Source organism: Lissotriton vulgaris, chromosome 9 (genome assembly GCF_964263255.1).
Source record: "Lissotriton vulgaris chromosome 9, aLisVul1.2, whole genome shotgun sequence".
Lineage (NCBI taxonomy): Eukaryota > Metazoa > Chordata > Amphibia > Caudata > Salamandridae > Lissotriton > Lissotriton vulgaris.
In genome coordinates this window covers 705,101,699-705,119,795 of record NC_141697.1, presented here as the reverse complement: position 1 = coordinate 705,119,795, position 18,097 = coordinate 705,101,699, and the positions used below count along the sequence as shown (strand labels likewise).

At 43.3% G+C, this 18,097-nt stretch overlaps 1 protein-coding gene across 1 annotated transcript in view; it reads right to left on the bottom strand.

Annotated features, from left to right (window-relative positions):
• The window catches only part of LOC147692141 (uncharacterized), a 605,572-nt gene that overhangs the window by 112,861 nt on the left and 474,614 nt on the right, over nucleotides 1-18,097 (bottom strand). The gene's annotated exons all lie outside the window — the stretch shown is intronic.

The window sequence follows — 18,097 nt, the reverse complement described above, 5'->3', positions numbered from 1 at the left end:
ACAAAGAGGCAGGAGAGTGGCAGAAACAGACAAAAGAGGTGCAGAAAGAGGGAACAGGGGTGTATAAAGAGGCAAGAAAATTGCAGAAAGAGGAAGAGGGGGCAGAAAGAGGGAAGAGGGAAACAGAGAGAGGCAAGAGGGGTGCAGAAATTTGCAAGAGAGGTGCAGAAAGAAGCAAGAGCAGTGCAGATAAAAGTGAGCGCCTTTATCTGTATATAGCTCCTAGAAGACGAGCTGAACTAGTCTCAACTTCATTCTCACGCAGAGCCATCGAAAATATGGTATGTTTCGTTACTGTGTGGTTCTTATCTTAGGCCCATATGTAGCAAGCGCATTGTGAAGTACATTCATCAGACAAATGCTAAAACATTGGTTTGTGTGTGAGCACTGTACACGCTCCTGTTTGTTGGTCAATCGCACACACGAATAAATGATTGTGGGTCTAGGAAAAAATTGTTGAGTTAGGCCTGACTAACAAAGGAAGACATTATGACAAGAAAGAAAAGATCAATCAAGTACCACAGGATATCTCCACAATTGTAAAGGTACCCAACAGTTTTCGATTGGTTCCGCCCTGTTCATCATTTGGGACTCCTCACACCAAGGAGAGCAATCCTACAACCACTTAATGTTAACAGTAGTGGTTGCCCTTGTGTGTCATTAGGTGTAAGGCTGTTAACCGTGAAAATGGAATAAAAAGCAGTGCACAAATAATAACTATAATGGTGTGATAATGGTGAAGGGATATAAAATTGGAGAAAATAGGAGAGAAGAAACTTTATTGAGTATCTCCTATGACTCGAACCAGTCAAGGGACACCCGGTTCACTTGCAGTAACGGAATGTAAAAACTCTTGTAAAGATTACGTTTGTATACATTCCCATTTTTCTGCACTGGGTTTATAAGCAGTTGCTAGATACGGTCCTGAGGAATGCAGCAGGGCACCTGGGCGGGTCCATAGTCTGCAGAAACATGTCGACCAAATTAGATCATTAATAGTAGATATTTGTTTTCCTACTATATCTTAGCACTTTTTAGCGTTGGAAACATAGGAGATACTCAAAGTTTCTTCTCTCCGATTTTCTCCAATTTTATATCCCTTCACCATTATCACACCATTATCGTTATTATTTATGCACTGCTTTTTATTCAGTTTTCACGGTTAACAGCCTTACAACTAATGACACACTAGGGCAACCACTACTGTTAACATCAAGTGGTTGTAGGATTGTTCTCCTTGGTGTGAGGAGTCCCAAATGAGGAACAGGGTGGAACCGATCGAAAACTGATGGGTACCTTTACAATTGTGGAGATATCCTGTGGTACTTGATTGATCTTTACTTTCTTGTCATAATGTCTTTCTTTGTTAGTCAGGCCTAACTCAACAATTTTTTCCTAGACCCACAATCATTTATTCGTGTATTTACTGTTTGTATGGGGAGTGTGATTGTATGTGGTCTTTAAACTTTTCCTTGGACCCCCTTCTAAAATGTTTGTAATAAGGTTGATCGCACACTGCATTTCTGAATGCGTGCAGTCTCATGTCGCACACCACTTCACCAAATATCTTAAAATGCACATGTTTTTGCTAATAAAAAACATACATCACAAATAAGGGAAAGCGCAGACACTCTATAAAGTGTACATTTCCAGTGAGGAACATCACACTTCTCCTGTGAGTTCACACCTTCCTGTTTTTATGCACAGTGGAGCTGGGCATCTTTATTTGACTGTTACGAGGCACTTGGCGCTAAATAAGTTCTATATCTCAGCTTAGTGCCATCTGGGAAGATTTGCACATCATGCAATTTCTCAATGTGGGCACCCCGGCTATCCACTGAAAGCTGGTGGGAGGGGGTGGTGTTACCCTGACAAAGACTATCCGCAACTCGTGGTTTGGATGAAATTACAAAAAGGCAGTGTCATAGCTCCTAGAAGACGGGAAGATAAAGATGTTGGACATTGAATCTGTAAAGACTGGCAATGCCGCAGTTAGACATGGAGCTCAAAAACCTGATGGAGTGGGTTAGAGCCAGGCTGTCACATAAATACCCAGGCGCCCGAAGAGAGAAAGAGTCAGGACGACACATAGCACAATGAAGTCCGGAGAAGAAGGGTGGTCACATGCCAGGTAATAGGGCCAAGAAGTTTCACCCCAAACCCACTCTTGCCTGTGAAGCACTCCTTGCCAACTGCTGTCCACCCAGGAGAAGTTGAGACTGCCCAGGTCACACACATCATATTGCACCAAAACACATATGCCACATCAGAGTACAGAAATGCATTGCATATCACATAAGACCACAATACATCACGCCAAATTGGTGCACCACATTAGTACATATACAAACTTTGTACATATTAAAACATAGAACAGTACAGCAAATTTGCAGCACCACACATCACAAAACTAGTGCAGCAGAATAATAGAACAGAACACCAAGGCACCTGACCAGGAGTGTTTGAGTCATGAAGCAGTATAAAGCTCAGTCCCGTGCCAAAGGGAAGAGTCAAACTGTGAGACAGTCACGGAGATCAAGCTCAAGCCAAAACTGTGAGAGGTGTTGATTTGCTTAACAACCCCATACACACATTGCTGTGTGCCTGCTTTGTATAATGTGTCACTTTAAGCAGACGCTTCTGTATTCAGATAGCTAGTGTGCTACAAAAGAAATTAATTAATTGTGTACTACAAAAGAAATTAATTAATTGTGTGCTACATAAGAAAAATGGCTATCCTAATTGGAACCACAACTGAAACTATAAATTCAGCCTGCACTTGCGGGATAACACTAGTGCAGTACCATTACAATGTAAAATTAGCGTCGGCAGTAACGAAGCTTGGAATGTTTACCCCGTTTATTTTACATACTGTTTAGAATATCTGTCAAACCCGCGAAAGATGCAACATAGAGGCAATGCCGACATTTCTGGTATCGTGTGTTCAGAAACAAGCATGTACGTGCCCTGGACAGGTGTAATACTCACTAGAGGGCACCTCAGACCTGGGACCTTTTAACCTCACCTGCTCCACTAACCGTAAAACAATTGTGGGCTGGCAAAAATATAGACACACTAAAAGACGCGGCTGACAGCACAACCATTGTTCTGTTGAAAAAACCCATGCACGCAACAAGCATGCATATTACTAGGTCTTCAGTTGGTATTTCCCCAACACAAAGCCGATTTTACATGATAGGAGTGTGCTGGACATGATGATGGATAGTGAAAATACCAAGTACGGATTTATTTGACCGCTAACAAATGGTGTCCTAAGAAAGCGCGTGGGGTAGGCAGAGGGCATAAAGCGGGTATCTGTACCAAAAACTCTTTCCACTCTGGGGAGAGGTGTTGAAATAGCATGCTCACAAGTAGCAATGTGACCAATGAAAAAGAAACTACCAGGCAAGAACAAATCATAGACATATAAAGTGGACCAGGTGGGAAGATGGCCATCTGTAGATACCCCATATTGCCATTCCTACTAAGCTCAACAGCCATGCAGCTAAGTGACGTATAAATCAAAGGCACCAGTGGCTCTGATGAGACCAAGAGGTGGGTTTGCAGCAAGTTATGGCTGTGGCCTGCAGCTCACAGAAGGCAACCAGTAGCTGAAGTGGACTGACATGTTGTCCCATTCTGTATGGTTTAGGGGGCAGACCCAAATTGTGCATGAAACTGTAACAGACCAACAGAAGAACACGGCAAAATGAAAGTAGCTGGAGGTATGCAAGCATACGCAAGTAAGATCTGGGTTAACACTAGACTTGAAAGTTATTATATGAAACATTGTGGGGTTAGGTAAAGTGATGTTTTAGATTGAAGTTAATAAATATTTTGATCAATTTGACCTGTTATTTATTCAAGAATGGTTGACTCACTTGTTTAGGAAAATGGGTTTGCAGTTCTGAAAGACTTGTGAGCAAATGCTTGAACAGACACCCCAACGGTGGCCCTATTATCTTAAGTTCTTTAAATATTTGGTTCATGTGATGGTAAACTGGGGCCACATGTGTGAACTTATTTTGCCTTCGCAAACAGGCTGATTTACAGAATCGGCTCGTTTGCAAACACAGAAAAGAATTTTCGTATGTATCGAATACTATTTTTCGATTCTGTAACCGCAAAATTGGTAGGGGAGTGGTTAGGGCATCCCTTCCAAATCCTCAAAGGCTATAATTAAAGCTTACCGAGTAACAACATATGTAACAGGGAGTGTCGCCATGGGAGGTAACAAAGTGAGACAAGGTGGTATTAAGAAGGGAGTACTAAGCCTATTGACCAATTAACAGCCACAGTTTACAGTGGACAATGACACAAGCCAACGTAAAATATGGGCGGCCAGTGGGCGGAGCTTCAAGTCCCTACCTAAATACAGTATGCCTCACATAGCAGAGCATGCGCTGCCCAGGCTTCACCTAAAAATGAAAAGAAAACTATAAATTTTTTCCTTTTAAACGCATCCCGTTTTCCTTTAAGGAAAATGGACAACATCTAAAAAAAAGATTGCTTTATTGAAAAGCAATCAAGGATATTGTGCTCTGCTGACCCTAGCAGGCCACCATCCCTTGTTTTTAGCGATTCCTAGGGGGTTGAAAATGGTGACATACCTCATTCATATTAATGAGGTAGGTTGATTTGCGACCAGGGCTAGACTGGTTGTGGCGGGCACCAGGCGTTTCCCTGATGGGCCGCTAGGGTGGGGGTCAGTTTTGGCCCCTGGGGGCCGTTTTTGTTACCGGGGCCAGCACTATCGGCACTTGGTAACAAAATCGGCCATACACGGCCCTAGAAAACAGCCTGGCCGCACCTCCATTTTGCTCTCTCGGGGGGCTAGCAACTCAATCTATAACAAGGACATCTACTTAACTGTCAAATTGAACAAGAGTATAATCATCCAATATGGTAAGAAAATGTCTAAACTTACTTGGTGTATGAATTGGAGGAAGTTGAAAGTGGCAAAGAATGTCTGCTCCCTTGGTGCTATTTTAAATTCTACTTTGAGTTGGCATCCACACTTCGGGCCCGATTACGAATTTGGTGGTCCCATAGCGGTGGCCGCAAGGCGCCATCCTCTGTGGGACCTCCAAACCCGGGGTGCAACCGCCTGCCAAATTAGGAGTTCATTCCTGGTCTGGTCGGCAGTGCTGCGGCAGTCTGACAGGCCCATAGAGGAGCCTAACAGGCAGGGTGACACTGCCAGAGCACCAACTGTGCCTTCCTGCATGGTGTGGCATACACAACATGTGCCCCCCTGCATGCACCCCTAGGCCCTGGAGCAATAGGGGGTCCTGTCAGAGGCCCCTTCGTTGCCTCTCTGCCACCCTTTCCATGGCGGGCTTACCTCCATGGAAAGGATGGTGAACAGGCAACTCTTAATATGCTAGGCTGTGCCGCAGCATCACCGCCAGCATATTGCGGCTCCCTGACCACAGGATCCCTGATCCCCGGTGGTTGCCGAGGTCCTGTGGCGGGCTGACCACCACACTTGTAATACTGAGGGTGGTCCACAGTGTGGCGGTGGTCGTACTGCCACCACAGGTTTGATGGTATAGGGTTTATTATTAACCAGGCCTTAGCCACTGGTACTTGACTGAACATGGTTAATAAAACATACCATGGTCTCTCTGTGACTACTGTTATCCACTGTTTGCCGCTGTTGTATTTTCCGAGTGTGTGCTATAGGATTCCTAATTGGCATTGAAGGAAGGAAGCCTTTATGTAGTCCATAAGTAGTGCATACTTTTCGCAAAGACATTTCTGCTGAATCATGACCTTGATCTACCATGTGTGGGAAAAACGGTCCTGCTTTTGCGGACTTGAAAATATAAGCAGTAATACCACATTGGCAATGGGCAACATTGCAGCCTGGACCTGTTTTCAAGCCCCCATATGTCCCTCAGCCATTAGAGAAGGAAAGCTTAAATGTCCCTTGATGCCAGAGTCAGAACTTGACTGGGGCAGAAAATAGCCAAGGACACCAAAATAAAAGTAGTTCACATTAGTGAAATCCGATAGCTAAAAAAAGTGGGTCAGTCATGAACTTGTAAAAACATGTGGTATAGGTGTTTTGCAAGGTATTGGAGACCCCATAGATATGTGCTTCCTGCAGGTAAATGTTTATCAATGAAATGAGCAGGGAAATATCTTGGAAATCAACAGTAAAACATAAACAGGCATTCAAACATCCAAAGCACAGGCACACACACTGACCTGTGTGACCAGCCCTTCTGGCCTTGCCAGATTGCTCTATAGGCCACTCCGACCCTGACTAGACTACAGTTTCCCACACCTTCCCTGACCATCCTTTCTCCACCCTGTAGCAGCTGGCCTGTTCACATTTACCGCCTGCGCATGCAGAAATTTGAGCAATAATCCCCGAGGAAAAGGTGTGGTGTAGTCCAATATGGCCATAATCCACGACTCCAGAAAGTAAGTAAACAAAAGAGAAGTTGATTCCATCTGTGAGGAATCCAACCTCCATCCACAGCTTCCATCCCAAACTGCCTCACTTATCATCATCACAGATTCCAACATGGAAAACATAATGCAGAACGCAATGACCTAACACATGATCTCCCTCGAAGGATAGGGCAGTTACTACACATCTTCCCCCTAAAACATAAAACAAACAAACTTAACACATAGTTACAGGTAACACAACATACAGTTACAGGAGAACGGAGAGAGCACACAACAAAAGACAAACAGAAATATTATACATATCATTTCTTCATCACTGTAATATGTTTTAAATTCCAATTGCATCCATCCGCAACGTTACAGCACTGTGAAATAATTTAACCACTGTGAGTGTTGTGCTGAACTTTGAGTTGTTGCAACAACGTACTGTCAACTTAACAACCATGTCATCAACAGCTACTTTAACATCCATATCACCCTTACGTGTATCATAACAAGCTTTTCTCTGTACCCATTTGTCTTTCTCTCTCAACAGTCAGTCAATGAAAATCCTGTGATGACGTTCACTTCATGTAATTTCACTCTGATCAACATTTATCTTCATCCATGGAGGGCAAAGTCTAGTATTGGGTCGTCTTCTATGAAATAACGCGAATGATGTTTGCCCAGTGGTGGTATGTGAGGTAAATCTATACCCTTCAATTTTCTCCCACAACTGTTTCTTCCAAGTTATAAAACTTTCTTTAATTTCCCATTGAATTTCTCCACCATTACATTAGTTTGGGAATGATATACAGAATATTTTTCATGTCATATACCCCTCTCCTTCAGAAACCCCACCATCATTTGAGGCTTGAACTGTACCCAGTTATCAATGAGGATGGTACAAGATTTGCTCTCTTTACCCAAAATTATTTCCAAGAACTTTATCAAAGATACTGTGGTAATGTCAGATACCACAGCTACTTCCGACGACCTGGAGAACATATCCATAAGCACAAGTAGATAAGAGCGAGGAGAAACCATGGTAATCGGTCCCAAAATGTCCAATGCCAATTCTTCACTTGGGAAGTTTGCTACACTTCATAGGTGGTGTCCTTACCTTCCTTATCTTAAGATTCTAACAACAATATAAACATTCCCTGAGAATCTGTTCCTCTTAAATGTCCATTCCTAGACACCAATATTCACAACTCTTTAGTTTTACTCATTCCCAAATGACCAACATGAGCCACTTTTATCAATCATTTCTCAATGACACTGGAGAAACCAATTGCGAACCTCTCATACCAAACCATTATTTACTGACAGTTCATTAAACACTTTGCTAAATAACATATCTGCTGCTTTAGAAGAATCCCCAAATCCACCTCTGAGAAGTGTGTCACGAACACTGATAAGAACTTCATCCTTATCCAATTCTTCCAGCTATTCAAGTTCCAATATATAATCTTCAGTGATCTTACAAACTATTATATCCTCATCCACCACCAATCCTCAGCAACACCAAGACAGAAATTCTCCTTCCCCAATCTCGAGAGAGAGTCGGCAGCATTGTTCATGGTACCAGGGATCTATTTAATTGAAACCGCTGCAAAGCCACAATCCACTTACAGATCCAACACAAAACAGATTCCAACATTGTTTTTCCAAAAATGTAGTGCAAAGGTTTCTGATCATTATACATATTGAATCTTTGTCCTCATAAAAAATTCTTGACATTTTTATGGCCCAGTAAACAACCATCGCCTTCTCAATCATCAAAAACTTGGATTTCGACCTCCGCAATGCTCTAGAAGCAAACGTTATGGCCACCTCACTATCATCTTGGATACGTCTCAAGATTGCTCCAAAACCCCCATCACTGGCATCAGTGGAGACAGAACAAAGAAGGCATGGGATAAAACTGCCAATACTCTGTGCCTTTGCCAAACAATCTTTAATATTGACAAACTCATCCTCACATTGCACACTACCAGTAAACTCAAGTCCTGTCTTCAGTATTGACCACATACCGGGGTCACTTGTGTATTTTTGTTTTTAAGGGGTCGCATTTTTTTTGTGTTTTTTTTTTTCTATATTACTAATATACAGAATATTTCCCCCTCACCATTCTTTCTCCTGTCAACTGGTGAACCGCTTTTGAAATGGTTTATTCAGCCAATAAGGACTCCAACTTCCATCCACATATCAACAGCTTCCAGTCCTAACTGCCTCACTTCTAATCATCACAGATGCCAACATGGAATGCAGAATGCAGAACACAATGGCCTAACAGATGAGCCCCAGAGAAGAGTAGAGCAGATACCACACGATGCTAAGTGAAATTTGACCAGGTCAAACCAAGCCCTCTAAAGAAACAATCACTTGTTAGATTTGGGCATATCCAACAGAGTATGTTTTTTAACCTTGCACTATTCAAGATTGTCAATTAAAAGAATTGAGCAGGACTTAATTTAAATTTATGCAAATGTCTGAAAACTTAAAATTGCCAACAGGAAGAGTACATTAGATTTTATACTTACATTTATGTTATTTGACAAGCAATACTAATGGTGACTAATGCAAATTTAGTTTTTGCTTCTACAGCCCATGAGTATAGATAGTGAGATTATTTTAATGTGTATGTATTTATTGTTCATAATTGCAATATTCATGTTTTATACCAGTAAATTAGTATCATTTTTGATTGATTGACATAATTGACAACTTAGTCTTTGCTCTCATTGCCTATTTGATTTCAATGGCTCAGAACCCGCGTTATTCATTGTTACCCATTTATAACTTTATATATTTATGCCACTCTCTTCATGACAATGAGACTACGGTAGCAAGGGAAGTGCTAGAGCACCAATGGGCAACACAAGTGATAAACCTTGACAGAAATAGTTGACATCAATGGGTACAATGCATGTCACCTAACGACGATGGAATGATTATCTGTATTGTTTGGTCAGGGTTCAGTGTGCTGTTATGCAACAATCTATTCTATAAAAACAGAATCGCAGAAATCTGAGTGCAGGAAGTAGAAATAAATGCGTGTGTGCTTAGCTGAATGTTGTCACAACCCTCCCACAAACATATCAGCACCATTGTGAATAACTGCGCACAAGTTGGAAGAATGAATGGGCACAGAGGAACATTTTTCCTCTATAGCATGGGCACTAACAAACAGTTGCCCAGGGACACAAACCATGGTCTGTGGTGTGCCCGAGGGCTGCATTAATGATAATACCATGGGAGTGGGGCTGTGGGTGGTAAGGTGGGCGTAAGAAAACGTTTACAAGAAAATGATGAAGAGTCTGTGCACTATGTGACCTGGTTGTAATTATTCTTGTTATTAGAATGATCTGAAAGGCATTTGATCATAGACATTTTTGGTGTACAGCTGTTTGAGTGCTGAGTTATATATGCTTCATGTAGATCATGGAGTTTCTCCGGTGTGGAAGGTTAAGGTGGCTGATCTTCCAGACTTGTGCACCTAATTGTTCTAAACATTACTTTAACCCACAGTAGTGATAAGTGTGATATAGTTCTGCCTCAGCCTCCTTTGTAAATCACTTGCAATGAAACCAAGTTGCCTCATTTCATATGTTGGTGGCTCTTGCCTCAGCTGCCAAGTTTCCCAGGTCCATGCATGATGTCTTGCTCCAGCTCAGGTTTTTTCCTTTGAATTGCGGGACTTGTAGCTCAGTTTTAAAATGCAATAACCAAGACTTCAAGTCCCAGAAATCACAGGAAAAAAACCTTGACTGGAGCAGCACATCACACATGAACCGGGGACACTTTCCTTCCCAGCGTTTTATGATGGCATCACTGTGTGTTCAAACAAGAACATAAAATAAACTTGCAACATAATTAATTTGTTATTCTTGCTTGAGCAGGTCATGCAAAAATCCATCTCAATATAAGTTTGGTTGTCCTTGGATATTGAAAGTGGAGAAGGAAATAAGGCAGAGACGACCAAGGAAAGTAGGGAGATCAGAAAATGATGTGAAGACGTGTTACACAGACATGAGAGGCACAAAGAGAGAAAGAGTTGTGAGTGGGTGTGAGAAAGAGGATGTGATAGAAAGAGTGAAAAAGAAATAAACAGCTGAGCAGACATGTGTTGAAAGACTTAGGTGGGAAAGACAGATGAGCAAGGTGATGGAGAAAGAGGCACCACGAAAGAGACTACCAAATCCAGAGAGGAGAAGGTGGCTGAGACACAGTTAAGTAAGACAGAAAAAGAGGGGAGCACAGGTGTGAGAGAGGGGTGATATAAGTACAGCCTCATAACATCTGAGTGGAGGAGGGATAAATGAGAGACAGATGAAAATGATACTGGGACGGATAGTAGGAGATGGGTGTAAGCGAAGTGATAAGGATAGACTGGTGTAAGAGGGCTCAGAAGGAGCGAGACAAAGAGCGAGAGGAGGATATATATGACAGACATGTACTAAGGAGACAAATGGGATAGAAGGTAAGGGCGGAGAGGAAAATGAGGAATGCACACCTGGATGACAGTGAAGGGCTCTCAAGGGGTCATAGCTGCGACCCCTGGCTTGCCCCCTGTGACCTCTGGCACTGCTTTCGAAACCCTTGACTTCAAAGATGGCACCACTCTCCTTGTTCTCTGCCCATTTTTTATTATACTAATCATCAATAAATTATTTTCATGCTAATAATCAATAATATATTATTCAATATCCGTGTCATTTAAATGGAGAGCTGGAACAGACATTCACTGAAAACTGACGTAGTGAGTGACAGGCTGTGAGTGAGACTGAGTATAAACAATTGAGTGTGACTGAGTCTGAGTAAATGAGAAAGAGGGAATGAGCAAAATAATTACTAGAAATGAGTGAGAATGCATGAGTGAGAATGAATAAGAATGATTGTGAGGGGCGGAACTACCTGACTTCCATCCAGTGGAGGATACATTGTTGCAGGGTGACTAGGGCGACCACAAGGTATCACAGGTTTACAGTTCCCTGATCCAACGTATGCCTGATACATTTCAGAAGCTATGTTTCGCTTGGGAGAGCGACCTGAGAGCCCTGTCTGATGATGATTGGGTGCCTCCCCGAGGGGCGTGGGGATCTCTGCACGACTGTCTCATCCAATTAATCTACTTACATAGAACCTACCTTACTTGTTACAAGCTCAATGGCATGGGGGTGATTGTATCACCCCTGTGCTTGTAGTGTCATGCTCAGGTTGGAGATTATCTACACACCACGTGTGTATTGCCTATTCTCTGTCAGTTCTGGAAGGGAGTCTTGAACTGCATGGGGAATGTCCTAACTTGGTCGATACCCCGAGAACCGAAGTTGGTTCTTTCACATATAACTTCGAACTTGGAGCTATCATGTTATAATACGGCATTTGTTTGGGTGGGTCTCACATTGGCCAAGAGGGATGTGAAGCGCGACTGGAAAGCGGGAACCCCACTCTCGGTGGCAGCATGTAAGACCGAGAAGATTGGTGCATGATTAGAGACCAGCTGGTTTACACTGTACTCAGAAGCACAGCCGGGTTTGGGGTAGCTGGACAGCATACAGAGGCATATTGTTGGGAGACGGCCGTACACCACTCTCTGATGTTGAGAGGGAGATCTGGTCCTATGCGGGGCCAAGGAACTAAAGGCCTCATTAGGATGGCGGACAGACCTGCGTCTGTCCGCCACCCCGAGGTGGAGGGACCGTCCGCAGGGGCAGCGGGGGTCCCTCTGGTGCAATTAGGATGTGACCGCCACCCTGGCGGTCACATCCTGTATCTTTAACCTTGCGGTGGGTGCTGCTTGAAGCAGCACCCGCCGCAAGGTTAAAAATGCATGTTTTACATTTACATGTACAAAGCGGCAGGCACCGCGGGGTGCCTGCCGCTTTCTGCATGTAAATGCTGGGGGTACCATAGGTACCCTCCATGTGCACCCCCTGACACCCTGGGGGCCCGCAACGGGCCCCCAAACACCAAAGACCACATGCTTTTCCACGGCGGAAAAGCCGCCGTGGAAAAGCATGTTACAATGCACATCTTAATTTGGCTGACGGGGTCTTGCAGACACCGCCACCAAATAGCCCTCCACACCCCGCGGATCAGCGGCGGACGGACTTGCCGTCCGCTGCTGGTCCCACCGCAATCCCACCGCCATCCTAATCTGGCGGTGGGTGTTTTCTGTGGCCGCGGCGGTGAATCTGCATCCTCCGGGCCGGCGGTGGCTTCCGCCGGCCCGTAGGATGCGGATTCACCGCCATCCTAATGAGGCCCAAAGTTGGGGTTAAGCCTTTTTGCTTGATCTCAAAACCTTGGGAGAGGCAAGTGTAAAAAGGAAGTAACTTGATTACTGAATCGAATTGAAATTTAATAGAATTGCACAATGTGAAACCAGAAAACCTAGGATCAATCCCGGCTTCCCCACTTAACCCAATTCTTTGATCCAAGGCAATTGCCTAATTTCACTTTTCCTCATTATGACATATAAGAGCACCTTGAAATGCATGAATTCAGGATATATGCTGTACAAACCTCTTGGGTTCGATTGAATAAACTAAAATGGGTGCCCATGTTTAATAATATCAACCCTGACAACCCAGATGGTTCCACGTGGCAACTGACATGCCTCTTAGGTCAATATTGGCATTGTTGTCAGGGTGTGAGGAGGCATGAATATACACTCATTTTTCAAAACGATCAGTTTTAAATAAAATACTTCTGAATGCACTTATCTATTCTAATATACTAAGGTGTCACACTCCTGCATGATAATGAATACACTTTTTGAATTTTAAATAGACTATCATATTTTTATATGTTTGTTGCAAGATGTATTAAAAATAAATGTGTTCTGCACCATCAGGATTCAAGCAAGCCGGGCCGAAGATGGCTGTAATGCCAGAAACCGGTCCCCGGAAGCTTGTTTCCTTTCCAGTGAAAGAATTGGCTTGGTAGTTTGGTCTGCCCTGTTCCCATGATGCACTGGGCCAGGGACAGACTAATTTGCATGTAGCCAGGTTCTGAGCTGGGATGGTGCAGTGAGCTAAAAAACGGTGATGGATCAAGCCCTGATCTTTGGACTGGGTAGGAGTGGTCTGCTTAATTCAGATACTCTGTCCATCACCACCCCCTTTTCTGAATCAGAACCATGCATAGCCTGCATTAAATAAATATTTTCTGCTTGTACATAAATATTTAGATATGATGCATTTTATTTATGAACTAGAAGCCCGTCCCGACCTTGTCCGGGAGCAATCATGGCTTAGGGCTCCCGCCCGCCCTGATGTAGTGCAGTATTATGGCTGTATGTTTACTTTTGGAGGCTTTTGTAACCTGCACACGTTTGTTAACCTGCACGCTCCTCACTGCTCACGTCACTTTTTGTCACCTGCAGACGTTTCAGTGACTTTTTCCTCCTGTAATGGGCTGTTTGCTACCCGCTCCACATTTCTTTTTCCGCGGCCGCTGGCGCCCTGCACACGTTTCTTAACCTGCACGCTTCTCACTGCCCACGTCACCGCCGCCGCTTTTTCCTACTGTAATGGGCTGTTTGCTACCCGCTCCACATTTGCTTTTCCGCGGCCGCTGGCGCCCTGCACACGTTTATTAACCTGCACGCTCCTCACTGCCCACGTCTCCGTCGCTGCATTTTCCTCCGGTAATGGGCTGTTTGCTACCCGCTCCACTTACCTGCACAAGTTTCTTTTTCCTGTGGCTCGCTCACTGCTCCTCTCTGCCCCAGCTTTCAACCTACCTCATCCGCCGCTCAGCGCTCCTCCCTGCCGCCGCTCCTCAGGGCCTGCCCTCCGATCGCCGCTCATGTCCACTGCTCCCCGCGCTGATTGTCACTGCTCCTCCCCGCGCTGTACGCTGCTCCTCTTGATGTCAGGATGCACGTTGTGGCCGGCGCTACTTTGGAGGGACTACTTTTTTTTAAATATAACTTTTTAAATAACGTTTATTTTTAAAATTTATATAGCCTATAACCATCTACACACCCTGACAATTTCAACGGTGTATCGGGTGTGTAGATTGGCGCTGTGGTTCCCGAGTTTACCCGCCTCAAAGCCTGAAAGTTCTTGCTTTATTATAGTAGTATAGATTTGCTTGTTCAGAGGTTATCTGAATTGCTTCTTTAAAAGTTTTTTTGAACTCCGTGTTTGACTGATTTGTAATCAAAGTGAAGGGACATATTTTCATTTGTGACTATAAATGCATCTTTCCATGTCTGATACCTTTCATGCCTGTTGTCATTCAGATTATATCTTTGCACTCAGGTATGCATAGAATGTAACATTTGTGAAAAGAGACATTTTGAGGATGTTCCTTATTGATTTATTCTAGAAACAACAGTGGTCCCCAAGAGTATATAAATCCAAAATCTGATAAATAATAGTCCACAATGGGAACTATATTGGCCACTGTCCAGCCGGACAGGGTAGTTTATTTTTTACAATGAGACAAATACTGGGGTGTCGAAGGGCACAGTCCTGTACCGTTTCCAGGAACAAACAGGGGGAGTTTTTTAGGCAAGAAGGAGCATAATTGGCCACTTATACTTCAGTAGACATTGAAAGTAGTGCCAATAAAAGTGCTAGACACAGCATAAATTAGACATAATAGTAGGGCTGTGAAAACACTAAAAACAAGTCGACGTTTCGATCCCATATGCTCAATGTTGCGGGACCATCATCAGGACTAACAATACATACATTTGCTTGCCTGGTATAAAAAGTTAACCACACAACCGCCTAATAGAAACAAGGAATAAGGAGACAGGTTGGGAAACAAAAGAAAAAAGGAATAAATGAGAAATAAATATGCATAAATCCACTTGGTTGTACTCTGAAAGAACTGACAAGGCATTATAATCGGAACCGACTTATCGTGTGCGTTAAATCATGCAAGTGGTATCATTAGCCTTGGAACACGTGTTTGTTGTAGTCCGTGTCTCTAGCCTTGAATCATACAGGTGGTGAGGTGCGTGACACGTGTGTGTGGGAGATCATACTTCACTGTGATTAGCAATTTCATTTAGAATTATATACATATTACTGGGCCAATTCCGCTCACATTTATTCAGCATTTATGTGCACTCTTGTCCGCTTTATTATCAGCTTTTGTATCATGCATATTCGTGCTCACACACTCAACACCTCTTAGAGTGAACACTTACCCATATGGGTCGGGGGTTTTTTACAGGGATTTTAATAAATGGGTCCTCGTTTTGATATTGGTATTCGCCTGGAAGGGGATAACAAGTGGTAAGCCATTTATGAGCGCTGGGGGTTCATTTGCCTAAGATTCAAAGATCGCGTGCAACAGCAAGGGCTATTACCTGTATGGTACAGGTCGTACCGTTATGTCCACCTCAATTCCGTTAGGGCAAAATTATCTATGAAATAAATGTTTACAGGGGCTGCTATCAGTCAAAGGATTTGCAATCAAGACAGCCGTTATTATAAAAAAGGGGGGAGAAGACGAGCTTACCTCACGGAGGGGATCGGCCGGATAGGTCCGGTTATACTCAAAACGAGTCTACAATAAAAACTCAGTTTTAGTATCAGAATGCGGGGGGCCAGCCTAGCGTTAGTCGCTAATCACTCAATACGCTTACCAATGGGAGGCGATGCCTCCGTGGTGTCTGTGGTCCCTGGGTGCTCTGCCGAGTCGCAGTCACTGGGGCCAGACGGTCAGAACGCTAGATAAGCGTGCAACATACAAAATGGAAAAAGGACTGGACGCACATGGGCGCCATCTTTGAATGGGGTATTGTTCATTGGGATATGCTGCAGCAAGAGTTTAGAGCGTGAAATTGTGCACAAGTGATTATAGTTATCGGCGCAGTGATAAGGTGATTAAAATTTTTTAAAAAACATAGGATATTTACAATAGACACAGTTCATTAATTTTCATATATAAAGGAATTTACATATACAAAGAATTAGTAGCCATAGGGCAAACTCATTTCCTCATTCACAAATACATGATGCCCAGTCCATTTAGATTTCTGAATTTTCAAATTAGACCATTCACAATAATGTTGTCCAGTCCTCCGCGCGATTTAGACCATTGCGGATGGTGTTAAATTGAATCATAATCCTCAGCTCCTCTCTGTTGAGCATCTGAGTCAGGTTGCCGCCTCTTGGTGGATCACTACAATGAAGCAGGGCATAATGAGAATGACATCAAATGGACTGTGTTGAAAGTCGTCAAACCACCACCAAGAGGCGGCAACCTGACTCAGATGCTCAACAGAGAGGAGCTGAGGATTATGATTCAATTTAACACCATCCGCAATGGTCTAAATCGCGCGGAGGACTGGACAACATTATTTTGAATGGTCTAATTTGAAAATTCAGAAATCTAAATGGACTGGGCATCATGTATTTGTGAATGAGGAAATGAGTTTGCCCTATGGCTACTAATTCTTTGTATATGTAAATTCCTTTATATATGAAAATTAATGAACTGTGTCTATTGTAAATATCCTATGTTTTTTAAAAAATTGTAATCACCTTATCACTGCGCCGATAACTATAATCACTTGTGCACAATTTCACGCTCTAAACTCTTGCTGCAGCATATCCCAATGAACAATACCCCATTCAAAGATGGCGCCCATGTGCGTCCAGTCCTTTTTCCATTTTGTATGTTGCACGCTTATCTAGCGTTCTGACCGTCTGGCCCCAGTGACTGCGACTCGGCAGAGCACCCAGGGACCACAGACACCACGGAGGCATCGCCTCCCATTGGTAAGCGTATTGAGTGATTAGCGACTAACGCTAGGCTGGCCCCCCGCATTCTGATACTAAAACTGAGTTTTTATTGTAGACTCGTTTTGAGTATAACCGGACCTATCAGGCCGATCCCCTCCGTGAGGTAAGCTCGTCTTCTCCCCCCTTTTTTATAATAACGGCTGTCTTGATTGCAAATCCTTTGACTGATAGCAGCCCCTGTAAACATTTATTTCATAGATAATTTTGCCCTAACAGAATTGAGGTGGACATAACGGTACGACCTGTACCATACAGGTAATAGCCCTTGCTGTTGCACGCGATCTTTGAATCTTAGGCAAATGAACCCCCAGCGCTCATAAATGGCTTACCACTTGTTATCCCCTTCCAGGCGAATACCAATATCAAAACGAGGACCCATTTATTAAAATCCCTGTAAAAACCCCCCGACCCATATGGGTAAGTGTTCACTCTAAGAGGTGTTGAGTGTGTGAGCACGAATATGCATGATACAAAAGCTGATAATAAAGCGGACAAGAGTGCACATAAATGCTGAATAAATGTGAGCGGAATTGGCCCAGTAATATGTATATAATTCTAAATGAAATTGCTAATCACAGTGAAGTATGATCTCCCACACACACGTGTCACGCACCTCACCACCTGTATGATTCAAGGCTAGAGACACGGACTACAACAACCACGTGTTCCAAGGCTAATGATACCACTTGCATGATTTAACGCACACGATAAGTCGGTTCCGATTATAATGCCTTGTCAGTTCTTTCAGAGTACAACCAAGTGGATTTATGCATATTTATTTCTCATTTATTCCTTTTTTCTTTTGTTTCCCAACCTGTCTCCTTATTCCTTGTTTCTATTAGGCGGTTGTGTGGTTAACTTTTTATACCAGGCAAGCAAATGTATGTATTGTTAGTCCTGATGATGGTCCCGCA